Below are 15,583 nucleotides of genomic sequence, written 5' to 3'. Positions count from 1 at the left end.
CAGGATTCAGATATTCTTAAAGCAGCTTTCAGGACCCGATATGGCCATTATGAGTTCTTGGTACTGTCTTTTGGGCTGACCAATGCCTCAACAACGTTCATGCATCTGATGAACAGTGTATTCCATCCCTATTTGGACTCATTCGTCATTGTATTCATTGACGACATCCTGGTGTACTCCCGTAGCTAGGAAGAGCACGCTCAGCATTTGAGGGTTGTATTGCAGAGATTGAGGGAGGAGAAGCTTTATGCAAAGTTCTCTAAATATGAGTTTTGGCTCAGTTCAGTAGCATTCTTGGGGCACGTGGTGTCCAGTGAGGGTATTCAGGTGGATCCAAAGAAGATAGAGGCAGTGCAGAGTTGGCCCAGACCGTCCTCAGCCACGGAGATTAGGATCTTTCTCGGCTTGGCAGGTTACTACCGTCGCTTTGTGGATGGATTTTCATCTATTGCATCGCCCTTGACCAAATTGAACCAAAAGGGTGCTCCATTCAGGTTGTTGGATGAATGTGAGGAGAGCTTTCAGAAGCTCAAGACTGCTTTGACCATAGCTCCAGTGTTAGTTTTGCCATCAGCTTCAGGTTCTTACACCGTGTATTTTGATGCCTCGAGGATAGGCATTGATTGTGTTTTGGTGCAGGAGGGTAGGGTGATTGCCTATGCCTCACGCCAGTTGAAGACCCATGAGAAGAACTATCCTATCCATGATCTTGAGTTAGCAGCTATTGTTCACGCCTTGAAGATTTGGTGTCATTATTTGTATGGGGTTCATTGTGAGATCTATACTGATCATCAGAGTCTGCAGTATCTGTTAAAGCAGAAGGATCTTAATTTGCATCAGCGGAGATGGTTGGAGCTTCTTATGGACTATGATATCACTATTTTGTACCATCCGGGGAAGGCCAATATGGTGGCTGATGCTTTGAGTCGCCGGGCAGAGAGTTTGGGGAGTAGAGTATATCTTCCAGCAGTAGAGAGACCTTTGGCATTAGATGTTCATACCTTAGCAGGCCAGCTTCTCAAATTGGATATTTCGGAGCCTAGTCGGGTATTGGCTTATGTGGTCTCTAGGTCTTCTCTTTATGACCGTATCAGGGAGCGTCAGTATGATGACCCTCACTTGCTCGTTCTTCAGGACAGGGTTCGGAGGGGTGATGCTAAGGATGTGACTATTGGTGATGACGGTGTGCTGAGAATGCAGGGCCGGATATGTGTGCCTAATGTAGATGGGCTTCGATAGCTGATTCTTGAGGAGGCCCACAGCTCGCGGTATTCCATCCATCCGGGTGCCGCGAAGATGTACCAGGATTTGAGGCAGCACTATTGGTGGAGGCGGATGAAGAAGGATAGAGTTGGGTTTGTGGCTCGGTGTCTAAACTGTCAGTAGGTTAAGTATGAGCATCAGAGATCGGGTGGCTTGCTTCAGAGTTTAGAGATCCCAGAGTGGAAGTGGGAGCGGATCACTATGGACTTTGTAGTTGGGCTCCCACGGACTTCGAGGAAGTTCGACACTATTTGGGTTATTGTGGATCGGCTGACCAAGTCCGCGCACTTCATTCCAATTGGTACTACTTACTCTTCAAAGCGGTTGGCTGAGATTTACATCCGAGAGATCGTTCGCCTGCATGGTGTCCCAGTTTCCATCATTTCAGATAGGGGTACTCAGTTCACATCGCAGTTTTGGAGGGCCGTGCAGGGAGAGTTGGGTACTCAGGTTGAGTTGAGCACAGCTTTTCACCCTCAGATGGACGGGCAGTCCGAGCACACTATTCATATATTGGAGGACATGTTGCGTGCTTGTGTCATTGAATTTGGGGGTTCATGGGACCAGTTTCTGCCACTCGTGGAGTTTGCATATAACAACAGTTATCAGTCAAGTATTCAGATGGCTCCGTATGAGGCTTTATATGGGAGGAGGTATAGATCTCCGGTTGGATGGTTTGAGCCGGGTGAGGCTAGGCTCTTAGTTACAGACTTAGTCCAGGATGCATTAGATAAGGTGAAAGTGATTCAGGAGCGGCTGCGCACGGCGCAGTCCAGGCAGAAGAGCTACGTGGATAGGAAGGTCCGTGATGTGTCTTTTATGGTTGGGGAGAAGGTTTTGCTGAAGGTATCACCCATGAAGGGTGTTATGAGATTTGGGAAGAGGGGCAAGTTTAGCCCCCGGTTCATTGGGCCTTTTGAGGTGCTTCAGAGAATAGGGGAGGTGGCTTATAAGCTTGCCTTGCCACCTAGCTTGTCGAGTGTGCATCCAGTGTTTTATGTTTCCATGCTCCGGAAGTATATTGGAGATCCGTCCCATGTTTTGGATTTCAACACCGTTCAGTTGGAGGGTGATATGACTTATGATGTGGAGCCGGTGGCTATTTTGGATCGGCAGGTTCGAAGGTTGAGGTCAAAGGATATAGCTTCAGTAAAAGTGCAATGGAGGGGTCAGCCTGCGGAGGAGGCCACCTGGGAGACCGAGCGGGAGATGGGGAGCAGATATCCATGCCTATTTGAGACTCGAGATATGTTTCTAGACCCGTTCGAGGACGAACGAATGTTTAAGAGGGGGAGGATGTAATGACCCGGCTGGTCGTTTCGAGAGTTATAACCCCATTTTCCCCATTCCTACTTCTTTTTGGTATTATTCAGCTATATTATGTTATATCGGGTTAGTGGGTTCGAGTCCGGAAGGAACCCGGAGTGAAATGAGACACTTAGTCTCATAATTGAAAAAAAAAATTTGAGTTAGAAAAGTGGACCGGATATTGACCTATGTGTAAACGACCTCGGATTTGAATTTCGATGATTCCAATAGCTCCGTATGGTGATTTTGGGCTTAGGAGCGTGTCCAGAATATTATTTGAAAGTCCGTAGAGGAATTAGGCTTGAAATGCCGAAAGTTTTATTTTTTAGAAGTTTGACCGGGGGGTTGACTTTTTGATATCGAGGTCGGAATCCGATTCTGAAAATTGGAATACCTCTATTATGTAATTTAGGACTTGTGTGCAAAATTTGAGGTCAATCGGACGTGATTTGATGGATTCCAGAGTTGTTTGTAGAAATTAGAAATTTCGAAGTTCGTTACGCTTGAATTGGGGGGTAATTCATGGTTTTAGCGTTGTTTGAGGTGATTTGAGGATTCGACTAAGTTCGTATGATGTTTTAGGACTTGTTGGTATATGTGGTTGAGGTCCCGAGGGCCTCGGGTGAGTTTCGGATGGTTAACGGATCAAAAATTGAACTAGAACAACTGCTGCAATTTCCTTCTGTTGGAAATTGCTTCTACCCAGAAATCGAGCCCAGATGTGAGCCCAGATCGAGCTTAGGGTCGAGGGCCACGACCGAAGCCTAGATCGAGCTCAGGGTTGAGGGCCACGATCGAAGGCATGATCGAGCCCAGAGCCGAGGGCCACGATCGAAGGCATGATCGAGTCCAGAGTCGAGGGCCACGATCGAAGGCATGATCGAGCCCAGAGTCGAGGGCCACGATCGAAGGCATAACCGAGGACCAGGATCGAGGACCTCGATCGAAGGCTAAGATTGAAGGCCAAGATCGAAGGCCAAGATCGAGGTAGAACCGAGGATGTCTAGGCAGAATTATAAAAACAGGGACTTCGTCCCATTTGCCATTTTTGACAAATTGGAGCTTGAGGAAGGCAATTTTTGATATATTTTTAAGGAAAAGTTGAGGTAAGTCCCTTGTGATCATTTCTACTCCATAATATTGAATTATCATCGAATAATCCGACTAGATTACATGATTTTGAGGAGTAAATCGAAGATTGGAACTTAGAAATTTAGGAATAAGATTTGTAGATTTGAGGGTCGAGTTGAGGTCGGATTTTGGTAAAATTGGTATGGGTAAACTCATGGTTGAATGGGCTTTCGGATTTTGTAACTTTTGTTGGGTTCCGAGACGTGGGCCCCACGGGTGATTTTTGAGCTAAATTTCGGATTTTTATGGAAAAGTCATTATTATCTTGTGGAATTAATTCCAATGAATTTTATTGACTGAAACGAATTATTTGTGACTAGATTCGATGCATTCGGAGGCCGATTTGCGAGGCAAAGGCATAGCAGAGTAAAAAGTTTCACGTTTTGAGGTAAGTAACGATTGTAAATCTAGTCCTGAGGGTATGAAACCCCGAATTTTGTATCATTCTACTATTTTTAGTGACGCACATGCTAGGTGACGGGCGTGTGGGCGTGCACTGTTGGGGATTTGTGACTTGGTCGGCCCCGTAGCAACTGTAAAGTTGCATACTTTGTTGAAACCATTGATACTTATATGTTTTAGAAAGATTTTCTGTAAATTGGGCTGAATGCCATGTTTGGGCCTTGCGCCAATGCTGTTTGGACCCTTAGGGGTTGTTTCTTACCATCCTCCTATTATTTTCGATTGAAAATCTATACTCAGTCATGTTTATACTTGTTTACCGCATAACTCAGTTTATGACTCTATTTTGATGCATATAAATATTTTGGGCCGAATGCCCTGTTTTACTGAAATGCCCGAGTGGCCTGATTTGTGAGGATGAGTGTAGATCGGGGCTGCCCGCCTGCAGCATACGATATGACTGAGTGAGGCCGAGCGCCTGATTTGTAAGGATGAGTGTGGATCGGGGCTGCCCGCCTGCAGCATACTTTATTATTATCGCACGTGAGTTGTCCGTGCAGATTATAGCGCTTGGGCTGAAAGAGCCCCTCCGGAGTCTGTACACACCCTCAATGAGCGCAGGCACCTATTGAGTGCGAGTGCCGAGTGCCGAGTGCTGAGTGACTGGGAGGCATGAGTGATTGTGAGGTATGCCCGAGTGGAAAGAGTGATTGTGAGGTATATGCCCGAGTGGCAAGAGTGATTGTGAGGTATGCCCAAGTGGCACGAGTGACTGTGAGGTTTGCCCGAGGGGCTGTAGATGAGTGATGTTTTGCCCGAGGGGATGTTTATGATTTTATTATTTTTGCTCTCCTTTGCATTGAGCCTTTGTTTGAAAAATTGTTGGAAAAATGTCTTTAAAATAATTTTTACTGGAACTGGGTTTAAAAGAGATGTTTGATTCAAATTCTGATTTTAAAAGCATGTGGTATATTACTGAGATTTACTAATATGAACGTTATATGCTTTATTGCTCGTCACTACTGCTCAGTCTTTATTTATTGTAGTTACTTACTGAGTTGGCGTACTCACGTTACTCCATGCACCTTGTGTGCAGATCCAGGTGTAGCTGGACACGGTAGCGGTTATTGAGTGTTCTGGTTGCAGATTTTCTTGGAGATAGCAAGGTAGTTGTTTGGCGATCGCAGCCCCTGCTTTTCTCCCTCTTATCTTCCTCTAGTTGGACTTAGCTATTTTTCGGGCTGAGTTAGCCTTGATATTGTTAGACAGATTATAGTATATGCTCATGACTAGTGACACCCCGATGTCGGGCTTTTCTTTTCCGCACTTCTGTTTTTCTTTTGATTTGAACTCTTTAAATGGAGGTTTTATGTTAAATAACCTCGGAATTATCTTTAAAATGAAAACATTGGTTTGTTTTGGAAATGAGTCGGCTTACCTAGTTCCACGATAGGCGCCATCACGACAGGGGTTAGTTTTGGGTCGTGACAAATACCATCCCAGAATTTGGTGTCACAAGTGCACGAACTTCTAGAATAATACAAATAAAGGTCTGAATAAAATAAAGCTGTCTAGAAACAAATACACAGCTAAAGTAAAGTAGATGGGGACTTCAGAATTGCGGACACCGTGCAGTTATATCTCAAGTCTCCTCTGGTAGCTGAAATCCGACCAAGTCTATGGTACGTCGCTGGGACAAACTCCGAAATCTGCACAAGAAGTGTAGAGTGTAGTATCGGTACAACCGACCCCATGTACTGGTAAGTCCTGAGCCTAACCTCGACAAAGTAGTGACGAGGCTAAGGCAGGTCACTCACATTAACATGTACGCAATAGTAGTAACAACAACAGTAATAGAAATAAATCAGGTAACTCATTTTTAATAGTTGAAGCCAACTCAACAGTCATAACCAATTATTATTTCAATCAATTTCCGTTGCAGCGTGCAACCAGCTCACACATTATATTCATTTTCAATCCTCCCATATATTTATTTTAATCAAGTATATGTACACTTTTAAATAAGTCTGTTGCGGCGTGCAATCCGTTCCCCCAATATAGACTTTTAAATAAGTCTGTTGCGGCGTGCAATCCGATCCCCCAATATAGACTTTTAACAATCTGATCCCCCAATATAGACTTTTAAATAAGTCTGTTGCGGCGTGCAATCCGATCCCCCAATATATACTTTTAAATAAGTATGTTGCGGCGTGCAATCCGATCCCCCAGTATAACTTTAAACAATTCATAAATGTAATAAAAATTACTCCAATAAATACAACGTCCAATGAGAAACGATAAGCATCAAGGCACACAATAATTATAATTTATTTATGAACAAACAATGGCAATTAGCTATTAATTGTGAAAATAGTGGAGAAAATAGGCAGTTTAATATTTAGTATGCTAAATGTCAAATAACAATTAAGACACATAAATCAAATAGCATGTAACAATTATTGCAGGAATTCAAGAATTAATATTTGACAAAGAATAGGAGAGAAACAATTATTATAACAATTAATTTGCGTCTTAGAACAATTTATGATTTTTCAAATAATTATGCAAACAATTAATTTGACGACATATAGACACTCGTCATATCGCCTATACGCCGTTCACATGCATTTCTCATAACAAATAATTCAAGGGTTCTATTCCCTCAAGTAAAGGTTAACCACGACACTTACCTCGCTTTGCAATTTCAATCAATTACTCAATCACAGCTTTTTCTTTTGAATTTGTCTCCAAAAGCGTCAAATCTATTCACAAACAATTCGATATACTTAATACAAATCATAGGAATTAATTCCATATGAATTTACTAATTTTTCGGATAAAAATCCGAAATTCACTTTAAAAATTAACAGTGGGGCCCACGTCTCAAATCTCGGAAAAACTTACGAAATCCGAACAGCCATTCCGCTACGAGTTCAACCATATAAAAATTATCCGATTCCGATGTCAAATTGTCCTTTAAATCTTAAATTTTCGTTTTTGGAAGATTTTATAAAAAATCTGATTTTTCTTCCATAAATTCACGGATTCATGATGTAAATGAGTATGGAATCATGAAATATAAACAATATAGGATGAGGAACACTTACCACAATGTTTTCCCATAAAAATCGCCCAAGAATCGCCTTATCCGAGCTCAAAAATGAAAAATGGATGAAAATGGGACGAATCCCATTTTCTAGAACTTAAGTTCTGTTTCTTGGATTTTTACCTTATGCGATTGCGTACAATGCTTCGCGATCGCGAAGCACATTTTTGGCTGCCCAACTTTTTGCTCTACGCGAACACGTAAAACACCACACGAACGCGATGCTTTGACTCACAGACTTACGCGATCGCGATGAGTAAAGCGCGTGGCTCAGCCTTAGCCTCTTTAACTCTACGCGAACGCGACCTTGGCCATGCATTCGCGAAGTACCACTTCACACCCCTACGCGATCGCATCCTCAAATCCGCGAATGCGAAGAACAATTTTGGCTGGCCTCTCAGATTGCCTTACGCAATCGCGAACGACCTCACGCGATCGCGATGAGTAAAAATTCTGCAACAAAACACCAGAAATTTGTCATCTTCCTTAAGTCCAAAATGGCCCGTTGAGCATCCGAAACTCACCCGAGCCCTCGGGACTCCAAACCAAACATGCACCCAAGTCCTAAAACATCATACGAACTTGCTCGCATGATCAAATCACCAAAACAAACCTAGAACTACGAATTGAACACCAAATCGAATGAAATTTTCAAGAAAACTTTAAAACTTATATTTTCACAACCGGACGTCCGAATCACGTCAAATCAACTCCGTTTCTCACCAAATTTGACAGACAAGTCATAAATATTATAGTGGACCTATATCGGGTTCCGAAATCAAAATACGGACCCGGTGTCAATAAATCCAACATCAGTAAATTCTTAAAAATCATTGAGCTTTCAAACTTTTAATTTTTTTTATCAAAATTCCATATCTCGGGCTAGGGACCTCGGAATTCGATTCCAGGCATACGCCCACATCCCAAATTACGATACGGACCTACCAGAACTGTCAAAACACTGACCCGAGTCCGTTTGCTCAAAATGTTGACCAAAGTCAACTCAGTTGAGTTTTAAAGCTCTATTTCACATTTTAATCCATTTTTTCACACAAAAACTTTCTGGAAAATTATACGGACTATGCACGTAAGTCGAGGACTAATAAATAGTGCTTTTTGAGGTCTTAGAACAATGAATTAATTATTAAATTTAAAGATGACATTTTGGGTCAACACACATGTTTAGCTTTTAATTTTTATTTTGATGCTTCTCATTTAAAGAACAAGGATTTTCCATAACGTAACTCTGTTTTGACTTGCTTGTTTAATAAATATTTATTTCTTAAAGAAAAAATCTGCTAAGTTCCCACATATTAACACTTGTTTTTATTTACTACGAACAATTTCTACATATTAACAATTTCTGTTACGTTTTAAAGTGAAATATAAACATTAAATTCTATAAAATTAAAAAAACTCAAGAATACACAAAAATAACATATATTTCATGGTAAGATTGATAAAAATATATTAATTTGGAAATTCTTTTAACTCTTTTGTTTCTTTGAAAGATTACTTTATGCTAAATGAATAAAGAGTGTACATTGTTTTTATTATTTAACTCCCATGTTTCCATATATTAACAGTTCCTTTTTTAAAATTATTTTACAACGAACATTTCTACCGTTAGAAGAAAGTTTCCTAAATTGTTACAAGTTTGGTTTCCTACAAAGGCAGGGATTTCAGGTAAAATTTGTTGAATATACTTTGGCTTCACGTACTTCCCTATAATCGAACTCATTGCCGTTGATCATAATCAACTTTTTGTTCTATAAATACAAAGTATCTAAACTCCTAAGTCATATAAATAGCCCTATTTTATCACTCAAAACTCTCTAGTCCGTGCAGATTATAGCGCTTGGGCTGAAGGAGCCCCTCCGGAGTCTGTACACACCCCTAGTGAGCGCAGGTACCTACTGAGTGCGAGTGTCGAGTGCCGATAGGTGCCATCACGATAGGCGCCATCACGACGGGGGTTAGGTTTGGGTCGTGAAAGATGATGCACCCCGATGAAATGGTCGAGCTGACTGAGCCTGTCTGAAATGACGACCTCTACCGTGCTGGAACTGGCCCCCAAAAGGAGCATCGCTGAATCCACCCTGACCACGAGGCCTCTTGGCCACCTGCTCAACCCTCTCCTGACCACGAACCATCTCAATCTGCCGAGCAATGTCGACAACCTCATCAAAGGTAGCACCCGGAACCCGCTCCCTGGTCATGAGCAACTGTAGCTGATTAGTGAGGCCATCAATATATATCATGATCCTCTCTCTATCCGTGGGAACCAACCAGATAGCATAACGGGCCAACTCAGATAACCGCATCTCATACTGTGTCACAGACATATCACCCTGGCGAAGCCGCTCAAGCTGTCTACGCAGCTCCTCTCTGCGGGATCGAGGCACGAACTTCTACAAAAAGACCACGGAGAACTGCTGCCAAGTAAGGGGTGCTGCGCCAACAGGCCTACGCCTCTCGTAAGTCTCCCACCATCTGAGTGCAGCCCCAGAAAACTGAAAGGTAGTGAATAAGACCCCACAAGTCTCCAAAATACCAGCAGTACGGAGTATCCTCTAACACCTGTACAAAAAGTCCTGAGCATCCTCTCTCTCTGTACCACTGAAAGGTGGTGGATGAAGTCTCCCAAACCTCTCCAACCTACGCTGATCATCCTCAGGCATAGCAGGAACCACATAATACTGAGCAATAACAACCGGCTGGGCTGGTGGTGCCTCCGGTGTCTGAAGTCCCTGAATAACCTGCTCGGGTGTGCGAGCGATAGGAGTCTGAGTGCCTCCACTGGCCTGAGAAGTGGTTGCGGCCGTCGAAATAGAGACTGCCTGAGCAAGGCCAGTACACGCTGTCAGAATCTAAGCTAGGGCCTCCTGAAGTCCTGGAATCACAATAGGCACAGGTGGTGCCTGAGTTGGTGCATCAACAACTAGAACTCGGTCCTGATCTGGGACAACCGGTGGATCTGTAGGTACTATCCCAACTGATGTACGGGCTGCACCTCTGCCTCTACCATAGCCTCGGCCTCTCGCGGCCTTGGCTGGTTGTACTGGTGGCTGGCCCTCTTGACCGGTAGTACGAGTCCTCACCACCTGTGAGAGAATGAAACAACAGATGTTTAGTTAATAAAATCAATAGATTCGCACGACAAGAATTCAAGAATGTGGAGTTTCCTAAAGGTTTTGCAGCCTCCTGAAGATAAGTATAGACGTTTCCATACCGATCCGCAAGACTCTACTAAACCCGCTCATGACTCGTGAGACCATTATAACCTAGGCTCCGATACCAATCATCCCGGTGCTAGGGGTTCCTTTCAGTTTCCGCCGCCAGCACCAGGGAGTTATTTTGAGTGTAGGGAGCTTGGGCATATGTGGAGGCAGTGTGCTTGTCGTCATAGAGGTCTATCTCAGTAGAGGAGTCAGCCTCCGACTACAGCACCAGCTACCTCACCATCCGCCCAGTCAGCTCGGGGTAGAGGTTAATATGGTTGCTCAGTATGGTTGACTTTGATGTGATATTTGGTATGGATTGGTTATCTCCATGTCATGTTGTTCTAGATTGTCACGCCAAGACGGTGATGTTGGCTATGCCGGGAATTCCGAGGGTTGAGTGGAGCGGTTCTGTAGATTATGTACCAAGTAGGGTGATTTCATATTTGAAGGCTCAGCACATGGTTGAGAAGGGTTTCCTATCTTATTTGGCTTTTGTGAGGGATGTTAGTGCAGAGACTCCTGTCATTGATTATGTTTCGGTGGTACGTGATTTTCTGGATGTATTTCCTGCAGACCTACCGGCCTGACAGGGATATTGAATTTGGTATTAATTTGGTGCCGGGCACTCAGCCCATTTCTATTCCACCGTATCGTATGGCACCGGCGGAGTTGAAGGAATTGAAAGAACAGCTTCAAGAACTCCTCGATAAGGGGTTTATTCGGCCTAGTGTGTCACCTTGGGGTGCACCCGTTCTATTTATGAAGAAGAAGGATGGTTCCATGAGAATGTGTATTGATTACAAGCAGTTAAACAAGGTCACAGTCAAGAACAAGTATCCTTTGCCTCGTGTTGATGATTTATTCGACCAGCTTCAGGGAGCGAGGGTGTTCTCCAAGATCGATTTGAGGTCCAGTTATCACCAGCTGAAGATTCGCGATTCAGATATTCTTAAAGCAGCTTTCAGGACCCGATATGGCCATTATGAGTTCTTGGTAATGTCTTTTGGGCTGACCAATGCCCCATCAACGTTCATGCATCTGATGAACAATGTATTCCAGCCCTATTTGGACTCATTCATCGTTGTATTCATTGACGACATCCTGGTGTACTCCCGTAGCTAGGAAGAGCACGCTCCGCATTTGAGGGTTGTATTGCAGAGATTGAGGGAGGAGAAGCTTTATGCAAAGTTCTCTAAATATGAGTTTTGGCTCAGTTCAGTAGCATTCTTGGGGCACGTGGTGTCCAGTGAGGGTATTCAGGTGGATCCAAAGAAGATAGAGGCAGTGCAGAGTTGGCCCAGACCGTCCTCAGCCACGGAGATTAGGAGCTTTCTTGGCTTGGCAGGTTACTACCGTCGCTTTGTGGAGGGATTTTCATCTATTGCATCGCCCTTGACCAAATTGACCCAAAAGGGTGCTCCATTCAGGTGGTTGGATGAATGTGAGGAGAGCTTTCAGAAGCTCAAGACTGCTTTGACCATAGCTCCAGTGTTAGTTTTGCCATCCGCTTCAGGTTCTTACACCGTGTATTGTGATGCCTCGAGGATAGGCATTGGTTGTGTTTTGATGCAGGAGGGTAGGGTGATTGCCTATGCCTCGCGCCAGTTGAAGACCCATGAGAAGAACTATCCTATCCATGATCTTGAGTTAGCAGCTATTGTTCACCCCTTGAAGATTTGGCGTCATTATTTGAGCCAGTTGATACTCACGTCATGGGGAACATCAAAAGTGATGCATGTTTGAGCCATTTGAAATTCACTTTGTCTAGGAAAAATCACATGAAACTGATAATGAAAAACAAGATCATGTTCGGTTCCTTTTAATTCGTTGCGCGCACGCACACAAATGAAATCGTATAAAGACAATTCGTATTTGATATAACTATCGTGCAAGTATTTTACCATTAAGAATCAAACAGTTTCTTGTTACAGATTATATATTGATCTATTTTCATTATAGGATATCCCCTTTCGCGAATGACTATTTATCCGAGTGATTTCTGATAGTTGGCTATGATTCCATATTTTTAGTGCATTATTACTTACCTTACATTTTGGGGCTTTAATGCAAAACTATACTATATTTGTGCTTAATTGAGTTTATTTTATGTGTAGGTACGTTAAAGACGAAATTGGGAGCAAAGTAGAGATTTTATGTGTATTTTATACACTAAAAGAATGGAGTTATGATTATTTAATTAGTGGATATATAAGGATTAAAGTTTAACATTACAAAGGAAGACAAAAGAGACAAATCAAAAGCAGACAAAAAGAACAATTGAAAAAAGAAACAAAAACGTGAATTGGAAATGTTAAGCAACAAAATTGAATCGAAGCAGTAGCAGGCGTAGCGAGCTACCTTGCTCGCGTTAGAGCTGGTGAGGCGAGGATTAAAGCGAGCGATAGAGCTTGAGTCGCACGGGCTATAGCGAGATGAAGCTCAAGTTTTGCCTCGCGCCGCGAGGGTGTTCCAGTTTTTAAAGCCTATTTTGTCTCCTTTTTGGTTTTGGACTCGGTTATTTCATCTAGACTTTTTCCCTACACATATAAATAGTCATTAAACACCATTTTTAGAGGAGTTTTTGCGACCGGAGGCAAAAACATCACGTGGAACAACTTTTGGAAGAGAAAATCATCGAGTTCTTCATTCCTTTATCTTTTCTTTGTAATTTGTTTATGCAAAATACTTGAAAAAATGCTAATACGAACATGAGTGGCTAAGCACTCTAGTTCTAGGGTTGTTGTTGACATGATTATTACCGTTTATTAATTACATCTTCGTTAATTCGGATTATCATCTTGTGGTTGTTTCTTTAATTCTAGTTTTAACTTGTGAATTGTTGTAGCTACCAATTCACCCTACTATCTATGCTATGCTTGGGGAAAGCTGTGCTTAGATTAAAGTAGAATTAGAGAGAGCTTGTTTCTGAAACCGTGGCTCGGGGGACGATTTCGCGGTTAGGATAGGAATATACCTAACAGTCTTGCTTAATTGAATACCGTATTATATTCATTCATGATAGACTCAATACCATAGGAATATAGGATTGATATATTATGGGCAGACGAGTAATATTGTGGGAACATGCTATTCATATAAACGATCCAGTTAATTAGCAACCATAGATAATCTGGATTAACGAGTGTGATTATTGAACTTAATAGGATTGATAAACCAACCACAACACTGGAATTTTCACCTCCTCTGAATTAAAATCTCATCATACACATTTGCATTCTTGATAAATTAGTTGTTACTTATTTAATTTTCGCAATAGTAGATTAATAGAAAAACATCACTCCTAAATATCTTGGACAATTAATTAATTTTAGTTTGCTTAGTTGACAATTGGTCTAAGTATTTGTGGGTTCGACATCCAACTTTCGAGTCACTTTATTTTTGGTGCCGTTGCCGGGGACTTAGTTATTGATTGTTTATCTAAGTTAAGCTTTTATTCGTTATTTGTTCAAGTTAAAATTTTTAGTTTGCTTTATTTGTGATAACGCAGGCTCTTCTCTTGAATGCGGAGGAATAGAAGCGCAAACAATTTCCTTCCTCTTGATCCTGAGATTGAACGAACACTTCATAGAGTGAGGAGGGAAGTTGAAGCTAGAACTAGAATTGAAAGAGAGTTGAACATCATAGTTCAACCACAACCAATAGAGATGGCAGGTAATGAAAGGCGTCCGATGATAGAAGCTGCAAGGCCCAATCTTGCTAATATGACTCAGACAATTGTGAAGCCTGAGATCACGGGTCACTTTGAACTCAAACAGTACATGGTACAGCTGATTCAGTCCATAGGGCAATATGTGGGTTTATCTCTTGAAGACCCGCAGAGGCACATTCAGAACTTCCTGGAAATTACAGACACGTACAATTATCTGAACATTTCCATGGACTATGTCAGGCTAACACTGTTTCCCTTTTCACTGCTAGGGGAAGCTAGGGAATGGTTGTAAAAGTAGCCCGCGAACTCAATCCACAATGGGATGATTTAGCAAGGAAATTCTTAATAAAGTTTTTTTCCCACTAAGAAGACAAAGTCGCTGAGGAGCCAGATTCTTTGGTTTCAACAATGAGATGGCGAGACTCTTCGTTAAGCTTGGGAAAGATACAAGAAGCTACTCAGAGACTACCCACATCATTGTCAGACTGATGAGGTGTTGAGTCACACTTTCGTTGATGGGTTGGATGAGGCATCAAAGATGAATCTTGACTCAGCATGTGGGGGTAGTTGCATAGCAAGACCGTATAGTGAGATCCAGATCATGCTAAACAATTTCACTGCTACTAATAATAATTGACAAGGATATGGGGAACCACGAAGAGCACTTAAACAAAAGGCAGCATGTGTGATCGAGCATGATGATTTCTCAGCCATCAGGGCAGATATAGAGAGATTAGCAAATCAGATGAATAAGATGACAATGCACCAAGAACAACAGATGCAGCATGTACAACAGATGTGTACTTGCTGCGAGTTATGTGGTGAAGGTCACACAAGTGACATATGGCCCGTGAATCCTGAATCCATCTACTGCGTGGGGTAACAAGCTAGAGGGCCGATGAATCAAAATGCTCAATATGGTAACACATACAATCCGAACTGGAGGAATCATCCTAACTTCTCTTAAGGTAGAAATCATAACATCAGGACTCAAGTGAATTATAATCATCCACCTCAACCTCAACAGCAATCAGAAGAAAGTTTGACTGACATGATGAAAAAGCTCTTATTAGACAATCAGAAAGTTATGGCTGAGAATCAACAATTGATCACAGAGCTTAAAAATCTAGAGAGATAGTTTGGGCAAATGGCTAACAATCAGAATATTAGACCTGTTGGAGCTCTCCCAAGTGATACAGAGAAAAATCCTCAAGTCAATGTAGTGACGTTGAGAAATGGGAGAGATTTAGTAGAAATGCCTAAGAAGAAAAAGGAGCAGTGTGGTCTCGAAGAAGAAAGAGTGCCAAAATAGAGTCTGAGCAAATATCAGAGAGGGTGCTACCTCCTTTTCCTCAAAGACTGAGAAAGAAGAATGATGACCACATATTTCACAAATTTTTAGATATGCTGAAGCAGATACACTTGAACATCTCTTTGGTGGACATGCTCCGTGAGGTCCCAAAATATGCAAAATATATT

This window comes from Nicotiana tabacum, chromosome 22 (genome assembly GCF_000715075.1).
Source record: "Nicotiana tabacum cultivar K326 chromosome 22, ASM71507v2, whole genome shotgun sequence".
Taxonomy (NCBI): Eukaryota; Viridiplantae; Streptophyta; class Magnoliopsida; order Solanales; family Solanaceae; genus Nicotiana; species Nicotiana tabacum.
Note: the sequence above shows the minus strand (reverse complement) of the source record.